At 42.6% G+C, this 25,907-nt stretch overlaps 50 non-coding genes across 50 annotated transcripts; 25 read left to right on the forward strand and 25 right to left on the reverse strand.

Moving 5' to 3' along the window:
- Positions 1–267: 267 nt before the first annotated feature.
- Trnaq-cug (transfer RNA glutamine (anticodon CUG)) lies at positions 268–339 on the reverse strand. The gene has a single exon. It is a non-coding gene; the product is annotated as a tRNA-Gln (tRNA).
- A 247-nt stretch (positions 340–586) lies between these two features.
- Positions 587–675, forward strand: Trnay-gua (transfer RNA tyrosine (anticodon GUA)). Its single transcript is given in 2 exon segments — positions 587–623; positions 640–675. It is a non-coding gene; the product is annotated as a tRNA-Tyr (tRNA).
- Positions 676–1,033: 358 nt separating this feature from the next.
- Positions 1,034–1,105, reverse strand: Trnaq-cug (transfer RNA glutamine (anticodon CUG)). Its single transcript has one exon. It is a non-coding gene; the product is annotated as a tRNA-Gln (tRNA).
- A 247-nt stretch (positions 1,106–1,352) lies between these two features.
- On the forward strand, positions 1,353–1,441 carry Trnay-gua (transfer RNA tyrosine (anticodon GUA)). The gene is given in 2 exon segments: positions 1,353–1,389; positions 1,406–1,441. It is a non-coding gene; the product is annotated as a tRNA-Tyr (tRNA).
- Positions 1,442–1,799: 358 nt separating this feature from the next.
- On the reverse strand, positions 1,800–1,871 carry Trnaq-cug (transfer RNA glutamine (anticodon CUG)). The gene has a single exon. It is a non-coding gene; the product is annotated as a tRNA-Gln (tRNA).
- A 247-nt stretch (positions 1,872–2,118) lies between these two features.
- Positions 2,119–2,207, forward strand: Trnay-gua (transfer RNA tyrosine (anticodon GUA)). The gene is given in 2 exon segments: positions 2,119–2,155; positions 2,172–2,207. It is a non-coding gene; the product is annotated as a tRNA-Tyr (tRNA).
- Positions 2,208–2,565: 358 nt separating this feature from the next.
- Positions 2,566–2,637, reverse strand: Trnaq-cug (transfer RNA glutamine (anticodon CUG)). The gene has a single exon. It is a non-coding gene; the product is annotated as a tRNA-Gln (tRNA).
- Positions 2,638–2,884: 247 nt separating this feature from the next.
- Trnay-gua (transfer RNA tyrosine (anticodon GUA)) lies at positions 2,885–2,973 on the forward strand. The gene is given in 2 exon segments: positions 2,885–2,921; positions 2,938–2,973. It is a non-coding gene; the product is annotated as a tRNA-Tyr (tRNA).
- Positions 2,974–3,333: 360 nt separating this feature from the next.
- Trnaq-cug (transfer RNA glutamine (anticodon CUG)) lies at positions 3,334–3,405 on the reverse strand. Its single transcript has one exon. It is a non-coding gene; the product is annotated as a tRNA-Gln (tRNA).
- A 247-nt stretch (positions 3,406–3,652) lies between these two features.
- Trnay-gua (transfer RNA tyrosine (anticodon GUA)) lies at positions 3,653–3,741 on the forward strand. Its single transcript is given in 2 exon segments — positions 3,653–3,689; positions 3,706–3,741. It is a non-coding gene; the product is annotated as a tRNA-Tyr (tRNA).
- A 358-nt stretch (positions 3,742–4,099) lies between these two features.
- Positions 4,100–4,171, reverse strand: Trnaq-cug (transfer RNA glutamine (anticodon CUG)). Its single transcript has one exon. It is a non-coding gene; the product is annotated as a tRNA-Gln (tRNA).
- Positions 4,172–4,418: 247 nt separating this feature from the next.
- Trnay-gua (transfer RNA tyrosine (anticodon GUA)) lies at positions 4,419–4,507 on the forward strand. Its single transcript is given in 2 exon segments — positions 4,419–4,455; positions 4,472–4,507. It is a non-coding gene; the product is annotated as a tRNA-Tyr (tRNA).
- A 358-nt stretch (positions 4,508–4,865) lies between these two features.
- On the reverse strand, positions 4,866–4,937 carry Trnaq-cug (transfer RNA glutamine (anticodon CUG)). Its single transcript has one exon. It is a non-coding gene; the product is annotated as a tRNA-Gln (tRNA).
- Positions 4,938–5,184: 247 nt separating this feature from the next.
- On the forward strand, positions 5,185–5,273 carry Trnay-gua (transfer RNA tyrosine (anticodon GUA)). Its single transcript is given in 2 exon segments — positions 5,185–5,221; positions 5,238–5,273. It is a non-coding gene; the product is annotated as a tRNA-Tyr (tRNA).
- Positions 5,274–5,631: 358 nt separating this feature from the next.
- Positions 5,632–5,703, reverse strand: Trnaq-cug (transfer RNA glutamine (anticodon CUG)). The gene has a single exon. It is a non-coding gene; the product is annotated as a tRNA-Gln (tRNA).
- Positions 5,704–5,950: 247 nt separating this feature from the next.
- On the forward strand, positions 5,951–6,039 carry Trnay-gua (transfer RNA tyrosine (anticodon GUA)). The gene is given in 2 exon segments: positions 5,951–5,987; positions 6,004–6,039. It is a non-coding gene; the product is annotated as a tRNA-Tyr (tRNA).
- A 358-nt stretch (positions 6,040–6,397) lies between these two features.
- Trnaq-cug (transfer RNA glutamine (anticodon CUG)) lies at positions 6,398–6,469 on the reverse strand. Its single transcript has one exon. It is a non-coding gene; the product is annotated as a tRNA-Gln (tRNA).
- Positions 6,470–6,716: 247 nt separating this feature from the next.
- Trnay-gua (transfer RNA tyrosine (anticodon GUA)) lies at positions 6,717–6,805 on the forward strand. Its single transcript is given in 2 exon segments — positions 6,717–6,753; positions 6,770–6,805. It is a non-coding gene; the product is annotated as a tRNA-Tyr (tRNA).
- A 358-nt stretch (positions 6,806–7,163) lies between these two features.
- Trnaq-cug (transfer RNA glutamine (anticodon CUG)) lies at positions 7,164–7,235 on the reverse strand. The gene has a single exon. It is a non-coding gene; the product is annotated as a tRNA-Gln (tRNA).
- A 247-nt stretch (positions 7,236–7,482) lies between these two features.
- Positions 7,483–7,571, forward strand: Trnay-gua (transfer RNA tyrosine (anticodon GUA)). The gene is given in 2 exon segments: positions 7,483–7,519; positions 7,536–7,571. It is a non-coding gene; the product is annotated as a tRNA-Tyr (tRNA).
- Positions 7,572–7,929: 358 nt separating this feature from the next.
- On the reverse strand, positions 7,930–8,001 carry Trnaq-cug (transfer RNA glutamine (anticodon CUG)). Its single transcript has one exon. It is a non-coding gene; the product is annotated as a tRNA-Gln (tRNA).
- A 247-nt stretch (positions 8,002–8,248) lies between these two features.
- Positions 8,249–8,337, forward strand: Trnay-gua (transfer RNA tyrosine (anticodon GUA)). Its single transcript is given in 2 exon segments — positions 8,249–8,285; positions 8,302–8,337. It is a non-coding gene; the product is annotated as a tRNA-Tyr (tRNA).
- Positions 8,338–8,695: 358 nt separating this feature from the next.
- Trnaq-cug (transfer RNA glutamine (anticodon CUG)) lies at positions 8,696–8,767 on the reverse strand. Its single transcript has one exon. It is a non-coding gene; the product is annotated as a tRNA-Gln (tRNA).
- Positions 8,768–9,013: 246 nt separating this feature from the next.
- Positions 9,014–9,102, forward strand: Trnay-gua (transfer RNA tyrosine (anticodon GUA)). The gene is given in 2 exon segments: positions 9,014–9,050; positions 9,067–9,102. It is a non-coding gene; the product is annotated as a tRNA-Tyr (tRNA).
- A 358-nt stretch (positions 9,103–9,460) lies between these two features.
- Positions 9,461–9,532, reverse strand: Trnaq-cug (transfer RNA glutamine (anticodon CUG)). Its single transcript has one exon. It is a non-coding gene; the product is annotated as a tRNA-Gln (tRNA).
- Positions 9,533–9,779: 247 nt separating this feature from the next.
- Trnay-gua (transfer RNA tyrosine (anticodon GUA)) lies at positions 9,780–9,868 on the forward strand. The gene is given in 2 exon segments: positions 9,780–9,816; positions 9,833–9,868. It is a non-coding gene; the product is annotated as a tRNA-Tyr (tRNA).
- A 358-nt stretch (positions 9,869–10,226) lies between these two features.
- Trnaq-cug (transfer RNA glutamine (anticodon CUG)) lies at positions 10,227–10,298 on the reverse strand. The gene has a single exon. It is a non-coding gene; the product is annotated as a tRNA-Gln (tRNA).
- Positions 10,299–10,545: 247 nt separating this feature from the next.
- On the forward strand, positions 10,546–10,634 carry Trnay-gua (transfer RNA tyrosine (anticodon GUA)). The gene is given in 2 exon segments: positions 10,546–10,582; positions 10,599–10,634. It is a non-coding gene; the product is annotated as a tRNA-Tyr (tRNA).
- Positions 10,635–10,992: 358 nt separating this feature from the next.
- Trnaq-cug (transfer RNA glutamine (anticodon CUG)) lies at positions 10,993–11,064 on the reverse strand. Its single transcript has one exon. It is a non-coding gene; the product is annotated as a tRNA-Gln (tRNA).
- Positions 11,065–11,311: 247 nt separating this feature from the next.
- Positions 11,312–11,400, forward strand: Trnay-gua (transfer RNA tyrosine (anticodon GUA)). Its single transcript is given in 2 exon segments — positions 11,312–11,348; positions 11,365–11,400. It is a non-coding gene; the product is annotated as a tRNA-Tyr (tRNA).
- Positions 11,401–11,758: 358 nt separating this feature from the next.
- On the reverse strand, positions 11,759–11,830 carry Trnaq-cug (transfer RNA glutamine (anticodon CUG)). Its single transcript has one exon. It is a non-coding gene; the product is annotated as a tRNA-Gln (tRNA).
- A 247-nt stretch (positions 11,831–12,077) lies between these two features.
- Trnay-gua (transfer RNA tyrosine (anticodon GUA)) lies at positions 12,078–12,166 on the forward strand. Its single transcript is given in 2 exon segments — positions 12,078–12,114; positions 12,131–12,166. It is a non-coding gene; the product is annotated as a tRNA-Tyr (tRNA).
- Positions 12,167–12,524: 358 nt separating this feature from the next.
- Trnaq-cug (transfer RNA glutamine (anticodon CUG)) lies at positions 12,525–12,596 on the reverse strand. The gene has a single exon. It is a non-coding gene; the product is annotated as a tRNA-Gln (tRNA).
- A 247-nt stretch (positions 12,597–12,843) lies between these two features.
- On the forward strand, positions 12,844–12,932 carry Trnay-gua (transfer RNA tyrosine (anticodon GUA)). The gene is given in 2 exon segments: positions 12,844–12,880; positions 12,897–12,932. It is a non-coding gene; the product is annotated as a tRNA-Tyr (tRNA).
- Positions 12,933–13,290: 358 nt separating this feature from the next.
- On the reverse strand, positions 13,291–13,362 carry Trnaq-cug (transfer RNA glutamine (anticodon CUG)). Its single transcript has one exon. It is a non-coding gene; the product is annotated as a tRNA-Gln (tRNA).
- Positions 13,363–13,609: 247 nt separating this feature from the next.
- Trnay-gua (transfer RNA tyrosine (anticodon GUA)) lies at positions 13,610–13,698 on the forward strand. Its single transcript is given in 2 exon segments — positions 13,610–13,646; positions 13,663–13,698. It is a non-coding gene; the product is annotated as a tRNA-Tyr (tRNA).
- A 358-nt stretch (positions 13,699–14,056) lies between these two features.
- Trnaq-cug (transfer RNA glutamine (anticodon CUG)) lies at positions 14,057–14,128 on the reverse strand. Its single transcript has one exon. It is a non-coding gene; the product is annotated as a tRNA-Gln (tRNA).
- A 247-nt stretch (positions 14,129–14,375) lies between these two features.
- On the forward strand, positions 14,376–14,464 carry Trnay-gua (transfer RNA tyrosine (anticodon GUA)). The gene is given in 2 exon segments: positions 14,376–14,412; positions 14,429–14,464. It is a non-coding gene; the product is annotated as a tRNA-Tyr (tRNA).
- A 6,870-nt stretch (positions 14,465–21,334) lies between these two features.
- On the forward strand, positions 21,335–21,423 carry Trnay-gua (transfer RNA tyrosine (anticodon GUA)). Its single transcript is given in 2 exon segments — positions 21,335–21,371; positions 21,388–21,423. It is a non-coding gene; the product is annotated as a tRNA-Tyr (tRNA).
- Positions 21,424–21,782: 359 nt separating this feature from the next.
- Positions 21,783–21,854, reverse strand: Trnaq-cug (transfer RNA glutamine (anticodon CUG)). The gene has a single exon. It is a non-coding gene; the product is annotated as a tRNA-Gln (tRNA).
- A 247-nt stretch (positions 21,855–22,101) lies between these two features.
- Trnay-gua (transfer RNA tyrosine (anticodon GUA)) lies at positions 22,102–22,190 on the forward strand. The gene is given in 2 exon segments: positions 22,102–22,138; positions 22,155–22,190. It is a non-coding gene; the product is annotated as a tRNA-Tyr (tRNA).
- A 358-nt stretch (positions 22,191–22,548) lies between these two features.
- Positions 22,549–22,620, reverse strand: Trnaq-cug (transfer RNA glutamine (anticodon CUG)). The gene has a single exon. It is a non-coding gene; the product is annotated as a tRNA-Gln (tRNA).
- A 247-nt stretch (positions 22,621–22,867) lies between these two features.
- On the forward strand, positions 22,868–22,956 carry Trnay-gua (transfer RNA tyrosine (anticodon GUA)). The gene is given in 2 exon segments: positions 22,868–22,904; positions 22,921–22,956. It is a non-coding gene; the product is annotated as a tRNA-Tyr (tRNA).
- A 358-nt stretch (positions 22,957–23,314) lies between these two features.
- On the reverse strand, positions 23,315–23,386 carry Trnaq-cug (transfer RNA glutamine (anticodon CUG)). The gene has a single exon. It is a non-coding gene; the product is annotated as a tRNA-Gln (tRNA).
- Positions 23,387–23,633: 247 nt separating this feature from the next.
- On the forward strand, positions 23,634–23,722 carry Trnay-gua (transfer RNA tyrosine (anticodon GUA)). The gene is given in 2 exon segments: positions 23,634–23,670; positions 23,687–23,722. It is a non-coding gene; the product is annotated as a tRNA-Tyr (tRNA).
- Positions 23,723–24,080: 358 nt separating this feature from the next.
- Trnaq-cug (transfer RNA glutamine (anticodon CUG)) lies at positions 24,081–24,152 on the reverse strand. Its single transcript has one exon. It is a non-coding gene; the product is annotated as a tRNA-Gln (tRNA).
- A 247-nt stretch (positions 24,153–24,399) lies between these two features.
- Positions 24,400–24,488, forward strand: Trnay-gua (transfer RNA tyrosine (anticodon GUA)). The gene is given in 2 exon segments: positions 24,400–24,436; positions 24,453–24,488. It is a non-coding gene; the product is annotated as a tRNA-Tyr (tRNA).
- A 358-nt stretch (positions 24,489–24,846) lies between these two features.
- Trnaq-cug (transfer RNA glutamine (anticodon CUG)) lies at positions 24,847–24,918 on the reverse strand. The gene has a single exon. It is a non-coding gene; the product is annotated as a tRNA-Gln (tRNA).
- Positions 24,919–25,165: 247 nt separating this feature from the next.
- Trnay-gua (transfer RNA tyrosine (anticodon GUA)) lies at positions 25,166–25,254 on the forward strand. Its single transcript is given in 2 exon segments — positions 25,166–25,202; positions 25,219–25,254. It is a non-coding gene; the product is annotated as a tRNA-Tyr (tRNA).
- Positions 25,255–25,612: 358 nt separating this feature from the next.
- Trnaq-cug (transfer RNA glutamine (anticodon CUG)) lies at positions 25,613–25,684 on the reverse strand. The gene has a single exon. It is a non-coding gene; the product is annotated as a tRNA-Gln (tRNA).
- Positions 25,685–25,907: the final 223 nt, after the last annotated feature.

The raw sequence follows: 25,907 nt of genomic DNA on the forward strand, positions 1-25,907 counted from the left end.
CATTTGCTCAGCTTGTAATAGCTAGTTGATAATCATGGGATTTTTAACCTTCGTGGGATAATGATATTTCTTCGAATTATCGTAAAATTGCTTGCTCTTACAGGTATTACTCGTTTAATGTTCTATATAGGTCACAAAGTCGCACCAATATTCGGCCGTTTTATAGACGCATCGTTTTTTACACAAACGTAGAAACTAACGCCGTGAGCCTATTGCTGCTACTTCCTCAGCGAGAAACTCTTATTACAGAAAATTTAGACTAAACGAAGGTTCCACCGAGATTCGAACTCGGATCGCTGGATTCAGAGTCCAGAGTGCTAACCGTTACACCATGGAACCAGACAGCAGGATAAGACTCGTAATACACTTAGCAGTCCTCTGACATACTTCAGACACTTCCTACTTGCATATTTTAACCTAATCGACACCATCGAGCATTATAAAACTTAATCTGGGCAATGTTTGCAGTTGCAGCCGATGATTGCATTTCCTGTGCGTCTATATGGCCGCGCTGAGTAGCAGTGTGTGAAGACGGCAGACAGGGACGGACGTAAAGCAATGAGTAGGAATAAGAGAGTATACAGAGCCTCTGGTAGCTCAGTTGGTAGAGCGGTGGAATGTAGTGGAGGATTCACAGTTATCCATAGGTCGCTGGTTCAAATCCGGCCCAGAGGACTGTTTTTCTAATCTCATCAGCAAAGAGGCTCCAGAGAATGCCCACTGAGTCAGAACCTCCCTATGTTTTAAACCTATTTTAAAGGAAATTCATTTGCTCAGCTTGTAATAGCTAGTTGATAATCATGGGATTTTTAACCTTCGTGGGATAATGATATTTCTTCGAATTATCGTAAAATTGCTTGCTCTTACAGGTATTACTCGTTTAATGTTCTATATAGGTCACAAAGTCGCACCAATATTCGGCCGTTTTATAGACGCATCGTTTTTTACACAAACGTAGAAACTAACGCCGTGAGCCTATTGCTGCTACTTCCTCAGCGAGAAACTCTTATTACAGAAAATTTAGACTAAACGAAGGTTCCACCGAGATTCGAACTCGGATCGCTGGATTCAGAGTCCAGAGTGCTAACCGTTACACCATGGAACCAGACAGCAGGATAAGACTCGTAATACACTTAGCAGTCCTCTGACATACTTCAGACACTTCCTACTTGCATATTTTAACCTAATCGACACCATCGAGCATTATAAAACTTAATCTGGGCAATGTTTGCAGTTGCAGCCGATGATTGCATTTCCTGTGCGTCTATATGGCCGCGCTGAGTAGCAGTGTGTGAAGACGGCAGACAGGGACGGACGTAAAGCAATGAGTAGGAATAAGAAAGTATACAGAGCCTCTGGTAGCTCAGTTGGTAGAGCGGTGGACTGTAGTGGAGGATTCACAGTTATCCATAGGTCGCTGGTTCAAATCCGGCCCAGAGGACTGTTTTTCTAATCTCATCAGCAAAGAGGCTCCAGAGAATGCCCACTGAGTCAGAACCTCCCTATGTTTTAAACCTATTTTAAAGGAAATTCATTTGCTCAGCTTGTAATAGCTAGTTGATAATCATGGGATTTTTAACCTTCGTGGGATAATGATATTTCTTCGAATTATCGTAAAATTGCTTGCTCTTACAGGTATTACTCGTTTAATGTTCTATATAGGTCACAAAGTCGCACCAATATTCGGCCGTTTTATAGACGCATCGTTTTTTACACAAACGTAGAAACTAACGCCGTGAGCCTATTGCTGCTACTTCCTCAGCGAGAAACTCTTATTACAGAAAATTTAGACTAAACGAAGGTTCCACCGAGATTCGAACTCGGATCGCTGGATTCAGAGTCCAGAGTGCTAACCGTTACACCATGGAACCAGACAGCAGGATAAGACTCGTAATACACTTAGCAGTCCTCTGACATACTTCAGACACTTCCTACTTGCATATTTTAACCTAATCGACACCATCGAGCATTATAAAACTTAATCTGGGCAATGTTTGCAGTTGCAGCCGATGATTGCATTTCCTGTGCGTCTATATGGCCGCGCTGAGTAGCAGTGTGTGAAGACGGCAGACAGGGACGGACGTAAAGCAATGAGTAGGAATAAGAAAGCATACAGAGCCTCTGGTAGCTCAGTTGGTAGAGCGGTGGACTGTAGTGGAGGATTCACAGTTATCCATAGGTCGCTGGTTCAAATCCGGCCCAGAGGACTGTTTTTCTAATCTCATCAGCAAAGAGGCTCCAGAGAATGCCCACTGAGTCAGAACCTCCCTATGTTTTAAACCTATTTTAAAGGAAATTCATTTGCTCAGCTTGTAATAGCTAGTTGATAATCATGGGATTTTTAACCTTCGTGGGATAATGATATTTCTTCGAATTATCGTAAAATTGCTTGCTCTTACAGGTATTACTCGTTTAATGTTCTATATAGGTCACAAAGTCGCACCAATATTCGGCCGTTTTATAGACGCATCGTTTTTTACACAAACGTAGAAACTAACGCCGTGAGCCTATTGCTGCTACTTCCTCAGCGAGAAACTCTTATTACAGAAAATTTAGACTAAACGAAGGTTCCACCGAGATTCGAACTCGGATCGCTGGATTCAGAGTCCAGAGTGCTAACCGTTACACCATGGAACCAGACAGCAGGATAAGACTCGTAATACACTTAGCAGTCCTCTGACATACTTCAGACACTTCCTACTTGCATATTTTAACCTAATCGACACCATCGAGCATTATAAAACTTAATCTGGGCAATGTTTGCAGTTGCAGCCGATGATTGCATTTCCTGTGCGTCTATATGGCCGCGCTGAGTAGCAGTGTGTGAAGACGGCAGACAGGGACGGACGTAAAGCAATGAGTAGGAATAAGAAAGCATACAGAGCCTCTGGTAGCTCAGTTGGTAGAGCGGTGGACTGTAGTGGAGGATTCACAGTTATCCATAGGTCGCTGGTTCAAATCCGGCACAGAGGACTGTTTTTCTAATCTCATCAGCAAAGAGGCTCCAGAGAATGCCCACTGAGTCAGAACCTCCCTATGTTTTAAACCTATTTTAAAGGAAATTCATTTGCTCAGCTTGTAATAGCTAGTTGATAATCATGGGATTTTTAACCTTCGTGGGATAATGATATTTCTTCGAATTATCGTAAAATTGCTTGCTCTTACAGGTATTACTCGTTTAATGTTCTATATATATGTCACAAAGTCGCACCAATATTCGGCCGTTTTATAGACGCATCGTTTTTTACACAAACGTAGAAACTAACGCCGTGAGCCTATTGCTGCTACTTCCTCAGCGAGAAACTCTTATTACAGAAAATTTAGATTAAACGAAGGTTCCACCGAGATTCGAACTCGGATCGCTGGATTCAGAGTCCAGAGTGCTAACCGTTACACCATGGAACCAGACAGCAGGATAAGACTCGTAATACACTTAGCAGTCCTCTGACATACTTCAGACACTTCCTACTTGCATATTTTAACCTAATCGACACCATCGAGCATTATAAAACTTAATCTGGGCAATGTTTGCAGTTGCAGCCGATGATTGCATTTCCTGTGCGTCTATATGGCCGCGCTGAGTAGCAGTGTGTGAAGACGGCAGACAGGGACGGACGTAAAGCAATGAGTAGGAATAAGAAAGCATACAGAGCCTCTGGTAGCTCAGTTGGTAGAGCGGTGGACTGTAGTGGAGGATTCACAGTTATCCATAGGTCGCTGGTTCAAATCCGGCCCAGAGGACTGTTTTTCTAATCTCATCAGCAAAGAGGCTCCAGAGAATGCCCACTGAGTCAGAACCTCCCTATGTTTTAAACCTATTTTAAAGGAAATTCATTTGCTCAGCTTGTAATAGCTAGTTGATAATCATGGGATTTTTAACCTTCGTGGGATAATGATATTTCTTCGAATTATCGTAAAATTGCTTGCTCTTACAGGTATTACTCGTTTAATGTTCTATATAGGTCACAAAGTCGCACCAATATTCGGCCGTTTTATAGACGCATCGTTTTTTACACAAACGTAGAAACTAACGCCGTGAGCCTATTGCTGCTACTTTCTCAGCGAGAAACTCTTATTACAGAAAATTTAGACTAAACGAAGGTTCCACCGAGATTCGAACTCGGATCGCTGGATTCAGAGTCCAGAGTGCTAACCGTTACACCATGGAACCAGACAGCAGGGTAAGACTCGTAATACACTTAGCAGTCCTCTGACATACTTCAGACACTTCCTACTTGCATATTTTAACCTAATCGACACCATCGAGCATTATAAAACTTAATCTGGGCAATGTTTGCAGTTGCAGCCGATGATTGCATTTCCTGTGCGTCTATATGGCCGCGCTGAGTAGCAGTGTGTGAAGACGGCAGACAGGGACGGACGTAAAGCAATGAGTAGGAATAAGAAAGTATACAGAGCCTCTGGTAGCTCAGTTGGTAGAGCGGTGGACTGTAGTGGAGGATTCACAGTTATCCATAGGTCGCTGGTTCAAATCCGGCCCAGAGGACTGTTTTTCTAATCTCATCAGCAAAGAGGCTCCAGAGAATGCCCACTGAGTCAGAACCTCCCTATGTTTTAAACCTATTTTAAAGGAAATTCATTTGCTCAGCTTGTAATAGCTAGTTGATAATCATGGGATTTTTAACCTTCGTGGGATAATGATATTTCTTCGAATTATCGTAAAATTGCTTGCTCTTACAGGTATTACTCGTTTAATGTTCTATATAGGTCACAAAGTCGCACCAATATTCGGCCGTTTTATAGACGCATCGTTTTTTACACAAACGTAGAAACTAACGCCGTGAGCCTATTGCTGCTACTTCCTCAGCGAGAAACTCTTATTACAGAAAATTTAGACTAAACGAAGGTTCCACCGAGATTCGAACTCGGATCGCTGGATTCAGAGTCCAGAGTGCTAACCGTTACACCATGGAACCAGACAGCAGGATAAGACTCGTAATACACTTAGGAGTCCTCTGACATACTTCAGACACTTCCTACTTGCATATTTTAACCTAATCGACACCATCGAGCATTATAAAACTTAATCTGGGCAATGTTTGCAGTTGCAGCCGATGATTGCATTTCCTGTGCGTCTATATGGCCGCGCTGAGTAGCAGTGTGTGAAGACGGCAGACAGGGACGGACGTAAAGCAATGAGTAGGAATAAGAAAGTATACAGAGCCTCTGGTAGCTCAGTTGGTAGAGCGGTGGACTGTAGTGGAGGATTCACAGTTATCCATAGGTCGCTGGTTCAAATCCGGCCCAGAGGACTGTTTTTCTAATCTCATCAGCAAAGAGGCTCCAGAGAATGCCCACTGAGTCAGAACCTCCCTATGTTTTAAACCTATTTTAAAGGAAATTCATTTGCTCAGCTTGTAATAGCTAGTTGATAATCATGGGATTTTTAACCTTCGTGGGATAATGATATTTCTTCGAATTATCGTAAAATTGCTTGCTCTTACAGGTATTACTCGTTTAATGTTCTATATAGGTCACAAAGTCGCACCAATATTCGGCCGTTTTATAGACGCATCGTTTTTTACACAAACGTAGAAACTAACGCCGTGAGCCTATTGCTGCTACTTCCTCAGCGAGAAACTCTTATTACAGAAAATTTAGACTAAACGAAGGTTCCACCGAGATTCGAACTCGGATCGCTGGATTCAGAGTCCAGAGTGCTAACCGTAACACCATGGAACCAGACAGCAGTATAAGACTCGTAATACACTTAGCAGTCCTCTGACATACTTCAGACACTTCCTACTTGCATATTTTAACCTAATCGACACCATCGAGCATTATAAAACTTAATCTGGGCAATGTTTGCAGTTGCAGCCGATGATTGCATTTCCTGTGCGTCTATATGGCCGCGCTGAGTAGCAGTGTGTGAAGACGGCAGACAGGGACGGACGTAAAGCAATGAGTAGGAATAAGAAAGTATACGGAGCCTCTGGTAGCTCAGTTGGTAGAGCGGTGGACTGTAGTGGAGGATTCACAGTTATCCATAGATCGCTGGTTCAAATCCGGCCCAGAGGACTGTTTTTCTAATCTCATCAGCAAAGAGGCTCCAGAGAATGCCCACTGAGTCAGAACCTCCCTATGTTTTAAACCTATTTTAAAGGAAATTCATTAGCTCAGCTTGTAATAGCTAGTTGATAATCATGCGATTTTTAACCTTCGTGGGATAATGATATTTCTTCGAATTATCGTAAAATTGCTTGCTCTTACAGGTATTACTCGTTTAATGTTCTATATAGGTCACAAAGTCGCACCAATATTCGGCCGTTTTATAGGCGCATCGTTTTTTACACAAACGTAGAAACTAACGCCGTGAGCCTATTGCTGCTACTTCCTCAGCGAGAAACTCTTATTACAGAAAATTTAGACTAAACGAAGGTTCCACCGAGATTCGAACTCGGATCGCTGGATTCAGAGTCCAGAGTGCTAACCGTTACACCATGGAACCAGACAGCAGGATAAGACTCGTAATACACTTAGCAGTCCTCTGACATACTTCAGACACTTCCTACTTGCATATTTTAACCTAATAGACACCATCGAGCATTATAAAACTTAATCTGGGCAATGTTTGCAGTTGCAGCCGATGATTGCATTTCCTGTGCGTCTATATGGCCGCGCTGAGTAGCAGTGTGTGAAGACGGCAGACAGGGACGGACGTAAAGCAATGAGTAGGAATAAGAAAGTATACAGAGCCTCTGGTAGCTCAGTTGGTAGAGCGGTGGACTGTAGTGGAGGATTCACAGTTATCCATAGGTCGCTGGTTCAAATCCGGCCCAGAGGACTGTTTTTCTAATCTCATCAGCAAAGAGGCTCCAGAGAATGCCCACTGAGTCAGAACCTCCCTATGTTTTAAACCTATTTTAAAGGAAATTCATTTGCTCAGCTTGTAATAGCTAGTTGATAATCATGGGATTTTTAACCTTCGTGGGATAATGATATTTCTTCGAATTATCGTAAAATTGCTTGCTCTTACAGGTATTACTCGTTTAATGTTCTATATAGGTCACAAAGTCGCACCAATATTCGGCCGTTTTATAGACGCATCATTTTTTACACAAACGTAGAAACTAACGCCGTGAGCCTATTGCTGCTACTTCCTCAGCGAGAAACTCTTATTACAGAAAATTTAGACTAAACGAAGGTTCCACCGAGATTCGAACTCGGATCGCTGGATTCAGAGTCCAGAGTGCTAACCGTTACACCATGGAACCAGACAGCAGGATAAGACTCGTAATACACTTAGCAGTCCTCTGACATACTTCAGACACTTCCTACTTGCATATTTTAACCTAATCGACACCATCGAGCATTATAAAACTTAATCTGGGCAATGTTTGCAGTTGCAGCCGATGATTGCATTTCCTGTGCGTCTATATGGCCGCGCTGAGTAGCAGTGTGTGAAGACGGCAGACAGGGACGGACGTAAAGCAATGAGTAGGAATAAGAAAGTATACAGAGCCTCTGGTAGCTCAGTTGGTAGAGCGGTGGACTGTAGTGGAGGATTCACAGTTATCCATAGGTCGCTGGTTCAAATCCGGCCCAGAGGACTGTTTTTCTAATCTCATCAGCAAAGAGGCTCCAGAGAATGCCCACTGAGTCAGAACCTCCCTATGTTTTAAACCTATTTTAAAGGAAATTCATTTGCTCAGCTTGTAATAGCTAGTTGATAATCATGGGATTTTTAACCTTCGTGGGATAATGATATTTCTTCGAATTATCGTAAAATTGCTTGCTCTTACAGGTATTACTCGTTTAATGTTCTATATAGGTCACAAAGTCGCACCAATATTCGGCCGTTTTATAGACGCATCGTTTTTTACACAAACGTAGAAACTAACGCCGTGAGCCTATTGCTGCTACTTCCTCAGCGAGAAACTCTTATTACAGAAAATTTAGACTAAACGAAGGTTCCACCGAGATTCGAACTCGGATCGCTGGATTCAGAGTCCAGAGTGCTAACCGTTACACCATGGAACCAGACAGCAGGGTAAGACTCGTAATACACTTAGCAGTCCTCTGACATACTTCAGACACTTCCTACTTGCATATTTTAACCTAATCGACACCATCGAGCATTATAAAACTTAATCTGGGCAATGTTTGCAGTTGCAGCCGATGATTGCATTTCCTGCGCGTCTATATGGCCGCGCTGAGTAGCAGTGTGTGAAGACGGCAGACAGGGACGGACGTAAAGCAATGAGTAGGAATAAGAAAGTATACAGAGCCTCTGGTAGCTCAGTTGGTAGAGCGGTGGACTGTAGTGGAGGATTCACAGTTATCCATAGGTCGCTGGTTCAAATCCGGCCCAGAGGACCGTTTTTCTAATCTCATCAGCAAAGAGCCTCCAGAGAATGCCCACTGAGTCAGAACCTCCCTATGTTTTAAACCTATTTTAAAGGAAATTCATTTGCTCAGCTTGTAATAGCTAGTTGATAATCATGGGATTTTTAACCTTCGTGGGATAATGATATTTCTTCGAATTATCGTAAAATTGCTTGCTCTTACAGGTATTACTCGTTTAATGTTCTATATAGGTCACAAAGTCGCACCAATATTCGGCCGTTTTATAGACGCATCGTTTTTTACACAAACGTAGAAACTAACGCCGTGAGCCTATTGCTGCTACTTCCTCAGCGAGAAACTCTTATTACAGAAAATTTAGACTAAACGAAGGTTCCACCGAGATTCGAACTCGGATCGCTGGATTCAGTGTCCAGAGTGCTAACCGTTACACCATGGAACCAGACAGCAGGATAAGACTCGTAATACACTTAGCAGTCCTCTGACATACTTCAGACACTTCCTACTTGCATATTTTAACCTAATCGACACCATCGAGCATTATAAAACTTAATCTGGGCAATGTTTGCAGTTGCAGCCGATGATTGCATTTCCTGTGCGTCTATATGGCCGCGCTGAGTAGCAGTGTGTGAAGACGGCAGACAGGGACGGACGTAAAGCAATGAGTAGGATAAGAAAGAATACAGAGCCTCTGGTAGCTCAGTTGGTAGAGCGGTGGACTGTAGTGGAGGATTCACAGTTATCCATAGGTCGCTGGTTCAAATCCGGCCCAGAGGACTGTTTTTCTAATCTCATCAGCAAAGAGGCTCCAGAGAATGCCCACTGAGTCAGAACCTCCCTATGTTTTAAACCTATTTTAAAGGAAATTCATTTGCTCAGCTTGTAATAGCTAGTTGATAATCATGGGATTTTTAACCTTCGTGGGATAATGATATTTCTTCGAATTATCGTAAAATTGCTTGCTCTTACAGGTATTACTCGTTTAATGTTCTATATAGGTCACAAAGTCGCACCAATATTCGGCCGTTTTATAGACGCATCGTTTTTTACACAAACGTAGAAACTAACGCCGTGAGCCTATTGCTGCTACTTCCTCAGCGAGAAACTCTTATTACAGAAAATTTAGACTAAACGAAGGTTCCACCGAGATTCGAACTCGGATCGCTGGATTCAGAGTCCAGAGTGCTAACCGTTACACCATGGAACCAGACAGCAGGATAAGACTCGTAATACACTTAGCAGTCCTCTGACATACTTCAGACACTTCCTACTTGCATATTTTAACCTAATCGACACCATCGAGCATTATAAAACTTAATCTGGGCAATGTTTGCAGTTGCAGCCGATGATTGCATTTCCTGTGCGTCTATATGGCCGCGCTGAGTAGCAGTGTGTGAAGACGGCAGACAAGGACGGACGTAAAGCAATGAGTAGGAATAAGAAAGTATACAGAGCCTCTGGTAGCTCAGTTGGTAGAGCGGTGGACTGTAGTGGAGGATTCACAGTTATCCATAGGTCGCTGGTTCAAATCCGGCCCAGAGGACTGTTTTTCTAATCTCATCAGCAAAGAGGCTCCAGAGAATGCCCACTGAGTCAGAACCTCCCTATGTTTTAAACCTATTTTAAAGGAAATTCATTTGCTCAGCTTGTAATAGCTAGTTGAAAATCATGGGATTTTTAACCTTCGTGGGATAATGATATTTCTTCGAATTATCGTAAAATTGCTTGCTCTTACAGGTATTACTCGTTTAATGTTCTATATAGGTCACAAAGTCGCACCAATATTCGGCCGTTTTATAGACGCATCGTTTTTTACACAAACGTAGAAACTAACGCCGTGAGCCTATTGCTGCTACTTCCTCAGCGAGAAACTCTTATTACAGAAAATTTAGACTAAACGAAGGTTCCACCGAGATTCGAACTCGGATCGCTGGATTCAGAGTCCAGAGTGCTAACCGTTACACCATGGAACCAGACAGCAGGATAAGACTCGTAATACACTTAGCAGTCCTCTGACATACTTCAGACACTTCCTACTTGCATATTTTAACCTAATCGACACCATCGAGCATTATAAAACTTAATCTGGGCAATGTTTGCAGTTGCAGCCGATGATTGCATTTCCTGTGCGTCTATATGGCCGCGCTGAGTAGCAGTGTGTGAAGACGGCAGACAGGGACGGACGTAAAGCAATGAGTAGGAATAAGAAAGCATACAGAGCCTCTGGTAGCTCAGTTGGTAGAGCGGTGGACTGTAGTGGAGGATTCACAGTTATCCATAGGTCGCTGGTTGAAATCCGGCCCAGAGGGCTGTTTTTCTAATCTCATCAGCAAAGAGGCTCCAGAGAATGCCCACTGAGTCAGAACCTCCCTATGTTTTAAACCTATTTTAAAGGAAATTCATTTGCTCAGCTTGTAATAGCTAGTTGATAATCATGGGATTTTTAACCTTCGTGGGATAATGATATTTCTTCGAATTATCGTAAAATTGCTTGCTCTTACAGGTATTACTCGTTTAATGTTCTATATAGGTCACAAAGTCGCACCAATATTCGGCCGTTTTATAGACGCATCGTTTTTTACACAAACGTAGAAACTAACGCCGTGAGCCTATTGCTGCTACTTCCTCAGCGAGAAACTCTTATTACAGAAAATTTAGACTAAACGAAGGTTCCACCGAGATTCGAACTCGGATCGCTGGATTCAGAGTCCAGAGTGCTAACCGTTACACCATGCAACCAGACAGCAGGATGAGACTCGTAATACACTTAGCAGTCCTCTGACATACTTCAGACACTTCCTACTTGCATATTTTAACCTAATCGACACCATCGAGCATTATAAAACTTAATCTGGGCAATGTTTGCAGTTGCAGCCGATGATTGCATTTCCTGTGCGTCTATATGGCCGCGCTGAGTAGCAGTGTGTGAAGACGGCAGACAGGGACGGACGTAAAGCAATGAGTAGGAATAAGAAAGTATACGGAGCCTCTGGTAGCTCAGTTGGTAGAGCGGTGGACTGTAGTGGAGGATTCGCAGTTATCCATAGGTCGCTGGTTCAAATCCGGCCCAGAGGACTGTTTTTCTAATCTCATCAGCAAAGAGGCTCCAGAGAATGCCCACTGAGTCAGAACCTCCCTATGTTTTAAACCTATTTTAAAGGAAATTCATTTGCTCAGCTTGTAATAGCTAGTTGATAATCATGGGATTTTTAACCTTCGTGGGATAATGATATTTCTTCGAATTATCGTAAAATTGCTTGCTCTTACAGGTATTACTCGTTTAATGTTCTATATAGGTCACAAAGTCGCACCAATATTCGGCCGTTTTATAGACGCATCGTTTTTTACACAAACGTAGAAACTAACGCCGTGAGCCTATTGCTGCTACTTCCTCAGCGAGAAACTCTTATTACAGAAAATTTAGACTAAACGAAGGTTCCACCGAGATTCGAACTCGGATCGCTGGATTCAGAGTCCAGAGTGCTAACCGTTACACCATGCAACCAGACAGCAGGATGAGACTCGTAATACACTTAGCAGTCCTCTGACATACTTCAGACACTTCCTACTTGCATATTTTAACCTAATCGACACCATCGAGCATTATAAAACTTAATCTGGGCAATGTTTGCAGTTGCAGCCGATGATTGCATTTCCTGTGCGTCTATATGGCCGCGCTGAGTAGCAGTGTGTGAAGACGGCAGACAGGGACGGACGTAAAGCAATGAGTAGGAATAAGAAAGTATACAGAGCCTCTGGTAGCTCAGTTGGTAGAGCGGTGGACTGTAGAGGAGGATTCGCAGTTATCCATAGGTCGCTGGTTCAAATCCGGCCCAGAGGACTGTTTTTCTAATCTCATCAGCAAAGAGGCTCCAGAGAATGCCCACTGAGTCAGAACCTCCCTATGTTTTAAACCTATTTTAAAGGAAATTCATTTGCTCAGCTTGTAATAGCTAGTTGATAATCATGGGATTTTTAACCTTCGTGGGATAATGATATTTCTTCGAATTATCGTAAAATTGCTTGCTCTTACAGGTATTACTCGTTTAATGTTCTATATAGGTCACAAAGTCGCACCAATATTCGGCCGTTTTAGAGACGCATCGTTTTTTACACAAACGTAGAAACTAACGCCGTGAGCCTATTGCTGCTACTTCCTCAGCGAGAAACTCTTATTACAGAAAATTTAGACTAAACGAAGGTTCCACCGAGATTCGAACTCGGATCGCTGGATTCAGAGTCCAGAGTGCTAACCGTTACACCATGGAACCAGACAGCAGAATAAGACTCGCAATACACTTAGCAGTCCTCTGACATACTTCAGACACTTCCTACTTGCATATTTTAACCTAATCGACACCATCGAGCATTATAAAACTTAATCTGGGCAATGTTTGCAGTTGCAGCCGATGATTGCATTTCCTGTGCGTCTATATGGCCGCGCTGAGTAGCAGTGTGTGAAGACGGCAGACAGGGACGGACGTAAAGCAATGAGTAGGAATAAGAAAGTATACACAGCCTCTGGTAGCTCAGTTGGTAGAGCGGTGGACTGTAGTGGAGGATTGACAGTTATCCATAGGTCGCTGGTTCAAATCCGGCCCAGAGGACTGTTTTTCTAATCTCATCAGCAAAGAGGCTCCAGAGAATGCCCACTGAGTCAGAACCTCCCTATGTTTTAAACCTATTTTAAAGGAAATTCATTTGCTCAGCTTGTAATAGCTAGTTGATAATCATGGGATTTTTAACCTTCGTGGGATAATGATATTTCTTCGAATTATCGTAAAATTGCTTGCTCTTACAGGTATTACTCGTTTAATGTTCTATATAGGTCACAAAGTCGCACCAATATTCGGCCGTTTTATAGACGCATCGTTTTTTACACAAACGTAGAAACTAACGCCGTGAGCCTATTGCTGCTACTTCCTCAGCGAGAAACTCTTATTACAGAAAATTTAGACTAAACGAAGGTTCCACCGAGATTCGAACTCGGATCGCTGGACTCAGAGTCCAGAGTGCTAACCGTTACACCATGCAACCAGACAGCAGGGTAAGACTCGTAATACACTTAGCAGTCCTCTGACATACTTCAGACACTTCCTACTTGCATATTTTAACCTAATCGACACCATCGAGCATTATAAAACTTAATCTGGGCAATGTTTGCAGTTGCAGCCGATGATTGCATTTCCTGTGCGTCTATATGGCCGCGCTGAGTAGCAGTGTGTGAAGACGGCAGACAGGGACGGACGTAAAGCAATGAGTAGGAATAAGAAAGTATACAGAGCCTCTGGTAGCTCAGTTGGTAGAGCGGTGGATTGTAGTGGAGGATTCACAGTTATCCATAGGTCGCTGGTTCAAATCCGGCCCAGAGGACTGTTTTTCTAATCTCATCAGCAAAGAGGCTCCAGAGAATGCCCACTGAGTCAGAACCTCCCTATGTTTTAAACCTATTTTAAAGGAAATTCATTTGCTCAGCTTGTAATAGCTAGTTGATAATCATGGGATTTTTAACCTTCGTGGGATAATGATATTTCTTCGAATTATCGTAAAATTGCTTGCTCTTACAGGTATTACTCGTTTAATGTTCTATGTAGGTCACAAAGTCGCACCAATATTCGGCCGTTTTATAGACGCATCGTTTTTTACACAAACGTAGAAACTAACGCCGTGAGCCTATTGCTGCTACTTCCTCAGCGAGAAACTCTTATTACAGAAAATTTAGACTAAACGAAGGTTCCACCGAGATTCGAACTCGGATCGCTGGATTCAGAGTCCAGAGTGCTAACCGTTACACCATGCAACCAGACAGCAGGATAAGACTCGTAATACACTTAGCAGTCCTCTGACATACTTCAGACACTTCCTACTTGCATATTTTAACCTAATCGACACCATCGAGCATTATAAAACTTAATCTGGGCAATGTTTGCAGTTGCAGCCGATGATTGCATTTCCTGTGCGTCTATATGGCCGCGCTGAGTAGCAGTGTGTGAAGACGGCAGACAGGGACGGACGTAAAGCAATGAGTAGGAATAATAAAGTATACAGAGCCTCTGGTAGCTCAGTTGGTAGAGCGGTGGACTGTAGTGGAGGATTCACAGTTATCCATAGGTCGCTGGTTCAAATCCGGCCCAGAGGACTGTTTTTCTAATCTCATCAGCAAAGAGGCTCCAGAGAATGCCCACTGAGTCAGAACCTCCCTATGTTTTAAACCTATTTTAAAGGAAATTCATTTGCTCAGCTTGTAATAGCTAGTTGATAATCATGGGATTTTTAACCTTCGTGGGATAATGATATTTCTTCGAATTATCGTAAAATTGCTTGCTCTTACAGGTATTACTCGTTTAATGTTCTATATAGGTCACAAAGTCGCACCAATATTCGGCCGTTTTATAGACGCATCGTTTTTTACACAAACGTAGAAACTAACGCCGTGAGCCTATTGCTGCTACTTCCTCAGCGAGAAACTCTTATTACAGAAAATTTAGACTAAACGAAGGTTCCACCGAGATTCGAACTCGGATCGCTGGATTCAGAGTCCAGAGTGCTAACCGTTACACCATTTTTTTTTTTTTTTAATTGGATTAGCAGTCCAACGCCTTAACTACTTTTTTTTTTGCTTTTTTTTTCTTTTTTTTCTTTTATTGTATATTGTAATTATTTTTTTTTAAACTACGCCTTAACCACTTTTTTTTTTTTTTTTTTTTTTTTTTTTTTTTTTTTTTTTTTTTTTTTATAAGCAGCATGAGGCAGGCGGAGGCAAAGCGGGCAGGGGTCAAAATCTCGAGGCCTGGCCGCGATGTCTCCACCCAGTCCTGTTGCTGAGGCGTGTCTTTATCATAGTTTTCAATAAGAAATTTTACATCTTGTGTATACGTAGATATATGCTGTTTTGCCTTCGAAATCCTGAACCAAAAGATGCTTCACTTGAAACAAAAAATTTATGTCATGCCGAGGCAATAGAGATTGAAGGTTATAGCTTTAGTGCTTTTTTTTTTTTTTTTTTTTTGTCTCATCCACTGCTTCTCGGCAACCTAGCATACTTCTTTGTAATATATAATAAAGTTGTAGGAAGTAGTGGACCCTGAACCTGTATATTATTTTTTTAATTTCTGTTTAGTTTTTTTATTGTTATTATTATTATTTTTGTTTGTTTGTTATTTTTTTTATTGTAAAAGAAAAATCTTCATGGAATGTGAAGAAGGAATTTTATGTTAAGGCACTAATTCCATAGCCTCCTTTCCTTCTTGAGATTAATAATAATAATAAAAAAGTATGTTCCCTTCCATGGAAACAAATGAGACTTCCTTCTCAGTCATAAAATGAATGTATAAGAAAACAATTTATCTTTAACCCTGCGATACTGGCTTTCGGCTTCGGCTTCTTCTGTGCAATAAACAAAATAGCCTTCTTTGCCAGCAGAGGATAAGTGATTGTAATATGAAACTGCAAAATTGTACTTCTCCCCAATTGTTTTTGTTTAAGCGTCGTTTCGCTTAAATAAACGATTTTTGTTTATCTCGTTGGCTTGTCAACCAATGCCCAGTCGCTCGAATACAATTTTAAGCATATTGCCGTAGTTTTTCTTGTGGTCTTTATATTTCAGGGCGTTATAAAAAGCACACTTCAAGTACATGTAAAAATCAGTGGAATTGTCATTTCCCAGGTGATTAATTACGTAATTCACATAGTGTCCCATTAACCAATGGACCGAGTTGTTTTTTGCTGCTGGAAAATAGCAAGTCTGAGGCCTGAGGAATGTAACAGGGGGAAAATTTTCCACCGAAGATCTCGTAAGAAAAGCCAGTTGTTCCCTAATCCAATTACAGAGTTGTAGATTGCCACCGCACGTGAATCTGTGCACTAACGTGTCGATCAATTTACATTTGAGACATAGGTTCGTGTCGCTAACGCCGATTGCGTGTAACCTTTCATTGGTGCTTACGGTCTCATTCACTGTTTTATACCACGCTGACTTGACGTCCGATGGTAGACCACGCATATTAATATTTTTCCATATGGCGTCCCAATCAGTGTGTGGGTATTTACTTTCCAATTTGTTTCTCCCCTCCATTTTCTTTCGATGGCACAGAATATCGCGGGCCGTGATCCGTCGTGAGTTGATGATGACACCGCCGAGATAGCTGAATTCCACAAAATATACACGAACGTACTGGAGCCGGTTATGTATTTTTTGCACATTCACCGGCGCCTGTAAACTGGCAGGCCTGACAACTTCAAATAATTTAGTTGTAATGCTATCAGCGTGGTCGCTAAGGATAGTGGCGGTCCTTTTTATAAAAAGCGCAGACGCCTTATTTCTGATGTCAACTAACCCCAAACCTCCATTCCTGGGATCTAAGGTCGCAGTTTTTGCGTCGACTCTGAATATATCCCCTCTCCAAAGATAGCTGGCAATGGTAGACATTATCTTTTTTCCAATCATTTTCGGTAGTGGGAAGATCTGTGCTATAAAGTAACTCCTGGAGAGAATGCAGTGGTTAATGAAAATCACCCTCTGAACTTGGTTCATGTTACGGTGGAGGTTTTCCCTTGTTGTTCCAAGAAGTTGTCCCGACGTATTTCTCCAATTGATAGCTGCCATTTTTAACGGACAAGGTGTCAGTGTTATTCCTAGTGCTTTGCATTGGGTGACCATTGTGGCCCAGGCTAAGGTGGTATGTTGAAAACCCCGCAGGTTTAGGAGTTTGCTTTTGTTTGCGTTGACACCTGCTCCGGAGACTCTACAGTACTTTTTAATTAGCGTTTCCAATTTCAAAATGTCGTCGGGATTTCGCAGGACGACTCCGACATCATCGGCATAGGCGTTTATGACTGTTCGGTGACCAGATAATGTGATGCCAGTTAGAGTGGCATGAACACTGCGGAGGAAAGGTTCTAATGAAAGCACGAATAGGAACATGGAAAGGGGGCTTCCTTGAGGAACGCCGCGCCTGATCTGAATCTGCTTTGTCCTCTGGCAGTTAACTGATATACAAGCGCTGATGCCTGTTGCAACATTTCTGATCACACTTACGACTCGCTCATTAAAACCTATTTTGTTCAGTGTGGCACTAAGGAATCTATGATCCACACGATCAAATGCTTTCTGGAAGTCAATAAACATGATAGCACATTTTATGGTGGTCACAGCAGTGATTGCAATTATATCTCTATATTCAGCTATGCTTTTGAAAATGCTCTTGGTAGGCACACAGGACTGGTATGGACTTACTATCTTTTTGGCCAACTGTGAGAGTCTGTTGTTTAAAATTCTGCCGATGATTTTATAATCGGAGTTTAACAGGGAGATAGGACGAAAGTTGTTGAGGTTTCTTTTTGCAGCATTTTTTGGGATTAGTACTATTGTGCTCTCTTTAAAAACAGCAGGTAAATGCTTTCCCTGAAGCACCTCGTTCGTCATTCGGGTAAACATGTCACCAATCAGTGGCCAGTATCGTTTATAAAATTCAACAGGCAAACCATCCGGTCCCGGCGATTTCCTCAGAGGAGATTTGCAGATGATTCTGTGGATATCTTCGTTAGTACACTCAACGAGAAGGTCTTCGTTTTCCTCGTCCGAGACCTGTGGAGCTATGTAACTAAGGAACTCATCGAAGGACTCTTCACATACCGGGTTGGCAGTGTATAGGTCTTCGTAATATTTGTGCACTGCATTGACGATGTCTCTCTGAGTCGTGAGTGTCTCGCCAGTTTCAGACTGAAGTCCATCAATGAAGGTGCGTCTCCTGTTTCTTTCGTGCTTCAGTAGATGGTACAAGGAAGCATGTTCATCCTCCACGACTGTCTTAGCCTTGGATTTTAATTTCAGACCCTCCATCTGCTGTCTTTTAAGACTGAGCAATTTGGCCTTAGTTTGCTTGATATCTGCCAGACGGACGTTGGAAGTGTTTGCCTGCTCATATAAATTTCGCAGCATGGTATAATAAAATTCTATGGAATTTTTCAAGTCTTTCGATCGTTGTACACTATACTGGATGAGAACTTTTCTCAGTTTAGGCTTTGCCCTGTTGCACCACCAGTCTAGTACTGAGACGTGTCTATCTGCAGAGCGGAGGCACAATGCCCACGCTTCTGTCAAACTTTCTTCTAATCCGTCGTCCTGCATCAGTGACGTATTAAGGTGCCATGAACTTCTAAAACGGCGAGTGGGTTGCGCAGTAAGGTTGATGGAAGCTAGCACGGAGCTATGATCAGAAAAGTAAACTGGAATCGTCTCTGCTTTAATGAAGGAGCTAACTAGACTTTGCGATATGTAGAGTCTGTCGATCCTGCTACGTGAGTGAGGACCTAGGAATGTAAATGCCACAAATGTGGGATACATTATTTCCCAAGCATCTTTAAGCTGTAAAACAGTGACGAAACGCTTCAGTTCAGTGCAGGTATTAAAATTCGGAACCTGGTCTTTCTTATTTATCACACAATTAAAATCACCGCCTATTATAAGATCTTTTGGGTTTTTCCGTAATAAATAAATGATTTCTTCTTTATAGAACTGTGCTCTTTCCATTCTATTGGATGTGCCAGAAGGGGCGTACAGATTGATAAGGGTAGAACCAAAGACTTTTATACCTATCGCTCTGCCGGAGTCCAACCTCTCGATATCCGAGACAGGAATCCCCTCCCTGACTAAAATTGCTGTACCGACGTTGGTGTCAAGTGAGACATTTAAAATCGCCAAATATCCAGGCACTGTAAGATTAGTCAGCACTACTTCCTGTAGGAAAGCAATGTCCGTCCCTGACTCATATAAATAATCCTTGAGCGCTGTAACTTTAGTCACGGATGTAATCCTGTTAATATTGATAGTCGTAATTGTATATGCCTGGGACATTTAGTTTGCATAAAAAGTAAATAAGTGATTAAAAAGATAACAAAATATTAATAAAAAAAAAGAGATGTGCAGCTCCTAGAAGGGAGAAACGACTCTGCTTAAACAAACATCTAAAACAATAGTCAGTATTTGAAGCTCGGTAAACACTTCATCTGGTTCCTCTGAAATATGACTAAGACAGTAGTACAATTAGAAATGAAACTGGTTCAACAAAATCCTTTTTTTTTTTTTCATCTTACAGCCTCATTTTGGTGCAGGATTCCGAACATCTCGGGTTTTAGTTTTACCGAGGGGCTTTGCATCACTAATGTCACTTGAAGGTACCTCCTTAGGTCTTTCCGTGATGATTTCATACAAGACGTTCTTGGCCGTCGCTTCCTCTTGTGCTGGTTGTTGTTTGCTTTGGTTACGGGAAGCTTTGAGATTAGGTTGCGGTTTGAGTCGGCGTCTTCGGACATCTTGGTTCAACGCGCCGTCATTCGGATTGTCTATCTTTACCGCCGTTGTGACCGAAGCTGCCTCAACAGCGTCCTTTTTACGAGTGCCATTTCCTTGTTCTTCCGTCACTAGCTCCAGAGCACTGACTGAGTCGGCGGTTTGTGGGTCTGTAAATTCTTGAGTTGGGTTCCGCTCCGTCACCTCTTGTGCTTCGGAATGCGCCTCTTCCGTCTCCGCGACAATCGTTACTGCGTCCCCTCCGTGGACCGTTTGTACCTGTTCAGCCGCCGACAGCGGCCGGGTTGCCTCAGCGGCTGTCGTCACGTCAATACATGTACTGTTTGTTTCCTCGAGCACATCCGCATTACACTGCTTCTGCTTGCGGGTGGAAGGCGAATTACGGGCGGACTCGCCGTCCGAGCCTTCATCGGTCGTTTCCAACGGTCGCTTCTTATTCTGGAGATCGCAATCGGGAACAGAAGGGTGTGATGTAATGACGCTCAGGGGAGGGAACTCCGTAGTAGTTATGGCGGGCACTGCAGAAGTACATGCACCACTGTCGTTAACCGAAAGAAGGGAAGTGCTATTTGGTAAGACATCGCTGAGGGTCAGTTTTTGACGCTGTGTTAGATTGTTCCGAAGGACAAAAACACGGCGCGGACAATCTTGTCGGAAATGACATGTCTCATTGCAAATATTGCACGTGCGCTCCTGACCAGAATACACAACATGTGCTTTATGGCCTGCAACGGATATATGGGACGGAATGTTGGCTTTCACCTCCATTTCAACGGATCTAATGCCATTAAAACACTGTATCTTGTATAGCTTCGACCATCTTTCGTTATAGATAGATTTAACTTCGCCATATTTAGATAGAGCGTCCTTGATCAACTGATTATCGATTTCAATTGGAACATTCAAAATCCTGACATTGGTGTACATGATATCAGCTTTTCGTACAGAGACATTACTTTTTGAAACGTCTCGATGAACAAATTCGACGGAATTACCCCATTTTGCAAGCAACTTATCGACTGTCACTGAGTTCAGAAATTTAACAAAAACACAGTATTTTTCAGCATCTAATTGCGTGGTATGAACAGAGTCAGAATTTATACCGATTACCTCAGTCAGCCAATCGTGGATTTCCAGCGCAGTGGGTTGGACCGGCCGTGTTTCTTTCTCGAACGAGAAGACTAAAGTATTCTTCCTGACGGTGTCAGACATGATCGTCGGTTCCGACGAAATTCCGGCAACAACCGAAATTGCGGCGAAGCACGAGACGTGGAACGGACGAAAGCACTATAAAAACACTTATCAGAGACACCACTCAAAAAATAACAGCGAAAATGTACAGCTAACTTCACGTAAACACCAAACACCGGCGATAGCACTAACGTACGCGGAGTAAATAACAAGCACGTCCGACCGCGGCGACGGCTAAAGCCAGAATGTCCATGGAACCAGACAGCAGGATAAGACTCGTAATACACTTAGCAGTCCTCTGACATACTTCAGACACTTCCTACTTGCATATTTTAACCTAATCGACACCATCGAGCATTATAAAAACTTAATCTGGGCAATGTTTGCAGTTGCAGCCGATGATTGCATTTCCTGTGCGTCTATATGGCCGCGCTGAGTAGCAGTGTGTGAAGACGGCAGACAGGGACGGACGTAAAGCAATGAGTAGGAATAAGAAAGTATACAGAGCCTCTGGTAGCTCAGTTGGTAGAGCGGTGGACTGTAGTGGAGGATTCACAGTTATCCATAGGTCGCTGGTTCAAATCCGGCCCAGAGGACTGTTTTTCTAATCTCATCAGCAAAGAGGCTCCAGAGAATGCCCACTGAGTCAGAACCTCCCTATGTTTTAAACCTATTTTAAAGGAAATTCATTTGCTCAGCTTGTAATAGCTAGTTGATAATCATGGGATTTTTAACCTTCGTGGAATAATGATATTTCTTCGAATTATCGTAAAATTTGCTTGCTCTTACAGGTATTACTCGTTTAATGTTCTATATAGGTCACAAAGTCGCACCAATATTCGGCCGATTTACAGACGCATCGTTTTTTACACAAACGTAGAAACTAACGCCGTGAGCCTATTGCTGCTACTTCCTCAGCGAGAAACTCTTATTACAGAAAATTTAGACTAAACGAAGGTTCCACCGAGATTCGAACTCGGATCGCTGGATTCAGAGTCCAGAGTGCTAACCGTTACACCATGGAACCAGACAGCAGGATAAGACTCGTAATACAGTTAGCAGTCCTCTGACATACTTCAGACACTTCCTACTTGCATATTTTAACCTAATCGACACCATCGAGCATTATAAAACTTAATCTGGGCAATGTTTGCAGTTGCAGCCGATGATTGCATTTCCTGTGCGTCTATATGGCCGCGCTGAGTAGCAGTGTGTGAAGACGGCAGACAGGGACGGACGTAAAGCAATGAGTAGGAATAAGAAAGTATACAGAGCCTCTGGTAGCTCAGTTGGTAGAGCGGTGGACTGTAGTGGAGGATTCACAGTTATCCATAGGTCGCTGGTTCAAATCCGGCCCAGAGGACTGTTTTTCTAATCTCATCAGCAAAGAGGCTCCAGAGAATGCCCACTGAGTCAGAACCTCCCTATGTTTTAAACCTATTTTAAAGGAAATTCATTTGCTCAGCTTGTAATAGCTAGTTGATAATCATGGGATTTTTAACCTTCGTGGGATAATGATATTTCTTCGAAATATCGTAAAATTGCTTGCTCTTACAGGTATTACTCGTTTAATGTTCTATATAGGTCACAAAGTCGCACCAATATTCGGCCGTTTTATAGACGCATCGTTTTTTACACAAACGTAGAAACTAACGCCGTGAGCCTATTGCTGCTACTTCCTCAGCGAGAAACTCTTATTACAGAAAATTTAGACTAAACGAAGGTTCCACCGAGATTCGAACTCGGATCGCTGGATTCAGAGTCCAGAGTGCTAACCGTTACACCATGGAACCAGACAGCAGGATAAGACTCGTAATACACTTAGCAGTCCTCTGACATACTTCAGACACTTCCTACTTGCATATTTTAACCTAATCGACACCATCGAGCATTATAAAACTTAATCTGGGCAATGTTTGCAGTTGCAGCCGATGATTGCATTTCCTGTGCGTCTATATGGCCGCGCTGAGTAGCAGTGTGTGAAGACGGCAGACAGGGACGGACGTAAAGCAATGAGTAGGAATAAGAAAGTATACAGAGCCTCTGGTAGCTCAGTTGGTAGAGCGGTGGACTGTAGTGGAGGATTCACAGTTATCCAAAGGTCGCTGGTTCAAATCCGGCCCAGAGGACTGTTTTTCTAATCTCATCAGCAAAGAGGCTCCAGAGAATGCCCACTGAGTCAGAACCTCCCTATGTTTTAAACCTATTTTAAAGGAAATTCATTTGCTCAGCTTGTAATAGCTAGTTGATAATCATGGGATTTTTAACCTTCGTGGGATAATGATATTTCTTCGAATTATCGTAAAATTGCTTGCTCTTACAGGTATTACTCGTTTAATGTTCTATATAGGTCACAAAGTCGCAACAATATTCGGCCGTTTTATAGACGCATTGTTTTTTACACAAACGTAGAAACTAACGCCGTGAGCCTATTGCTGCTACTTCCTCAGCGAGAAACTCTTATTACAGAAAATTTAGACTAAACGAAGGTTCCACCGAGATTCGAACTCGGATCGCTGGATTCAGAGTCCAGAGTGCTAACCGTTACACCATGCAACCAGACAGCAGGATGAGACTCGTAATACACTTAGCAGTCCTCTGACATACTTCAGACACTTCCTACTTGCATATTTTAACCTAATCGACACCATCGAGCATTATAAAACTTAATCTGGGCAATGTTTGCAGTTGCAGCCGATGATTGCATTTCCTGTGCGTCTATATGGCCGCGCTGAGTAGCAGTGTGTGAAGACGGCAGACAGGGACGGACGTAAAGCAATGAGTAGGAATAAGAGAGTATACAGAGCCTCTGGTAGCTCAGTTGGTAGAGCGGTGGACTGTAGTGGAGGATTCACAGTTATCCATAGGTCGCTGGTTCAAATCCGGCCCAGAGGACTGTTTTTCTAATCTCATCAGCAAAGAGGCTCCAGAGAATGCCCACTGAGTCAGAACCTCCCTATGTTTTAAACCTATTTTAAAGGAAATTCATTTGCTCAGCTTGTAATAGCTAGTTGATAATCATGGGATTTTTAACCTTCGTGGGATAATGATATTTCTTCGAATTATCGTAAAATTGCTTGCTCTTACAGGTATTACTCGTTTAATGTTCTATATAGGTCACAAAGTCGCACCAATATTCGGCCGTTTTATAGACGCATCGTTTTTTACACAAACGTAGAAACTAACGCCGTGAGCCTATTGCTGCTACTTCCTCAGCGAGAAACTCTTATTACAGAAAATTTAGACTAAACGAAGGTTCCACCGAGATTCGAACTCGGATCGCTGGATTCAGAGTCCAGAGTGCTAACCGTTACACCATGGAACCAGACAGCAGGATAAGACTCGTAATACACTTAGCAGTCCTCTGACATACTTCAGACACTTCCTACTTGCATATTTTAACCTAATCGACACCATCGAGCATTATAAAACTTAATCTGGGCAATGTTTGCAGTTGCAGCCGATGATTGCATTTCCTGTGCGTCTATATGGCCGCGCTGAGTAGCAGTGTGTGAAGACGGCAGACAGGGACGGACGTAAAGCAATGAGTAGGAATAAGAAAGTATACAGAGCCTCTGGTAGCTCAGTTGGTAGAGCGGTGGACTGTAGTGGAGGATTCACAGTTATCCATAGGTCGCTGGTTCAAATCCGGCCCAGAGGACTGTTTTTCTAATCTCATCAGCAAAGAGGCTCCAGAGAATGCCCACTGAGTCAGAACCTCCCTATGTTTTAAACCTATTTTAAAGGAAATTCATTTGCTCAGCTTGTAATAGCTAGTTGATAATCATGGGATTTTTAACCTTCGTGGGATAATGATATTTCTTCGAATTATCGTAAAATTGCTTGCTCTTACAGGTATTACTCGTTTAATGTTCTATATAGGTCACAAAGTCGCACCAATATTCGGTCGTTTTATAGACGCATCGTTTTTTACACAAACGTAGAAACTAACGCCGTGAGCCTATTGCTGCTACTTCCTCAGCGAGAAACACTTATTACAGAAAATTTAGACTAAACGAAGGTTCCACCGAGATTCGAACTCGGATCGCTGGATTCAGAGTCCAGAGTGCTAACCGTTACACCATGGAACCAGACAGCGTGATAAGACTCGTAATACACTTAGCAGTCCTCTGACATACTTCAGACACTTCCTACTTGCATATTTTAACCTAATCGACACCATCGAGCATTATAAAACTTAATCTGGGCAATGTTTGCAGTTGCAGCCGATGATTGCATTTCCTGTGCGTCTATATGGCCGCGCTGAGTAGCAGTGTGTGCAGACGGCAGACAGGGACGGACGTAAAGCAATGAGAAGGAATAAGAAAGTATACAGAGCCTCTGGTAGCTCAGTTGGTAGAGCGGTGGACTGTAGTGGAGGATTCACATTTATCCGTAGGTCGCTGGTTCAAATCCGGCCCAGAGGACTGTTTTTCTAATCTCATCAGCAAAGAGGCTCCAGAGAATGCCCACTGAGTCAGAACCTCCCTATGTTTTAAACCTATTTTAAAGGAAATTCATTTGCTCAGCTTGTAATAGCTAGTTGATAATCATGGGATTTTTAACCTTCGTGGGATAATGATATTTCTTCGAATTATCGTAAAATTGCTTGCTCTTACAGGTATTACTCGTTTAATGTTCTATATAGGTCACAATGTCGCACCAATATTCGGCCGTTTTATAGACGCATCGTTTTTTACACAAACGTAGAAACTAACGCCGTGAGCCTATTGCTGCTACTTCCTCAGCGAGAAACTCTTATTACAGAAAATTTAGACTAAACGAAGGTTCCACCGAGATTCGAACTCGGATCGCTGGATTCAGAGTCCAGAGTGCTAACCGCTACACCATGGAACCAGACAGAAGGATAAGACTCGTAATACACTTAGCAGTCCTCTGACATACTTCAGACACTTCCTACTTGCATATTTTAACCTAATCGACACCATCGAGCATTATAAAACTTAATCTGGGCAATGTTTGCAGTTGCAGCCGATGATTGCATTTCCTGTGCGTCTATATGGCCGCGCTGAGTAGCAGTGTGTGAAGACGGCAGACAGGGACGGACGTAAAGCAATGA

Source organism: Schistocerca gregaria, chromosome 2 (genome assembly GCF_023897955.1).
Source record: "Schistocerca gregaria isolate iqSchGreg1 chromosome 2, iqSchGreg1.2, whole genome shotgun sequence".
NCBI classification, from domain to species: Eukaryota; Metazoa; Arthropoda; class Insecta; order Orthoptera; family Acrididae; genus Schistocerca; species Schistocerca gregaria.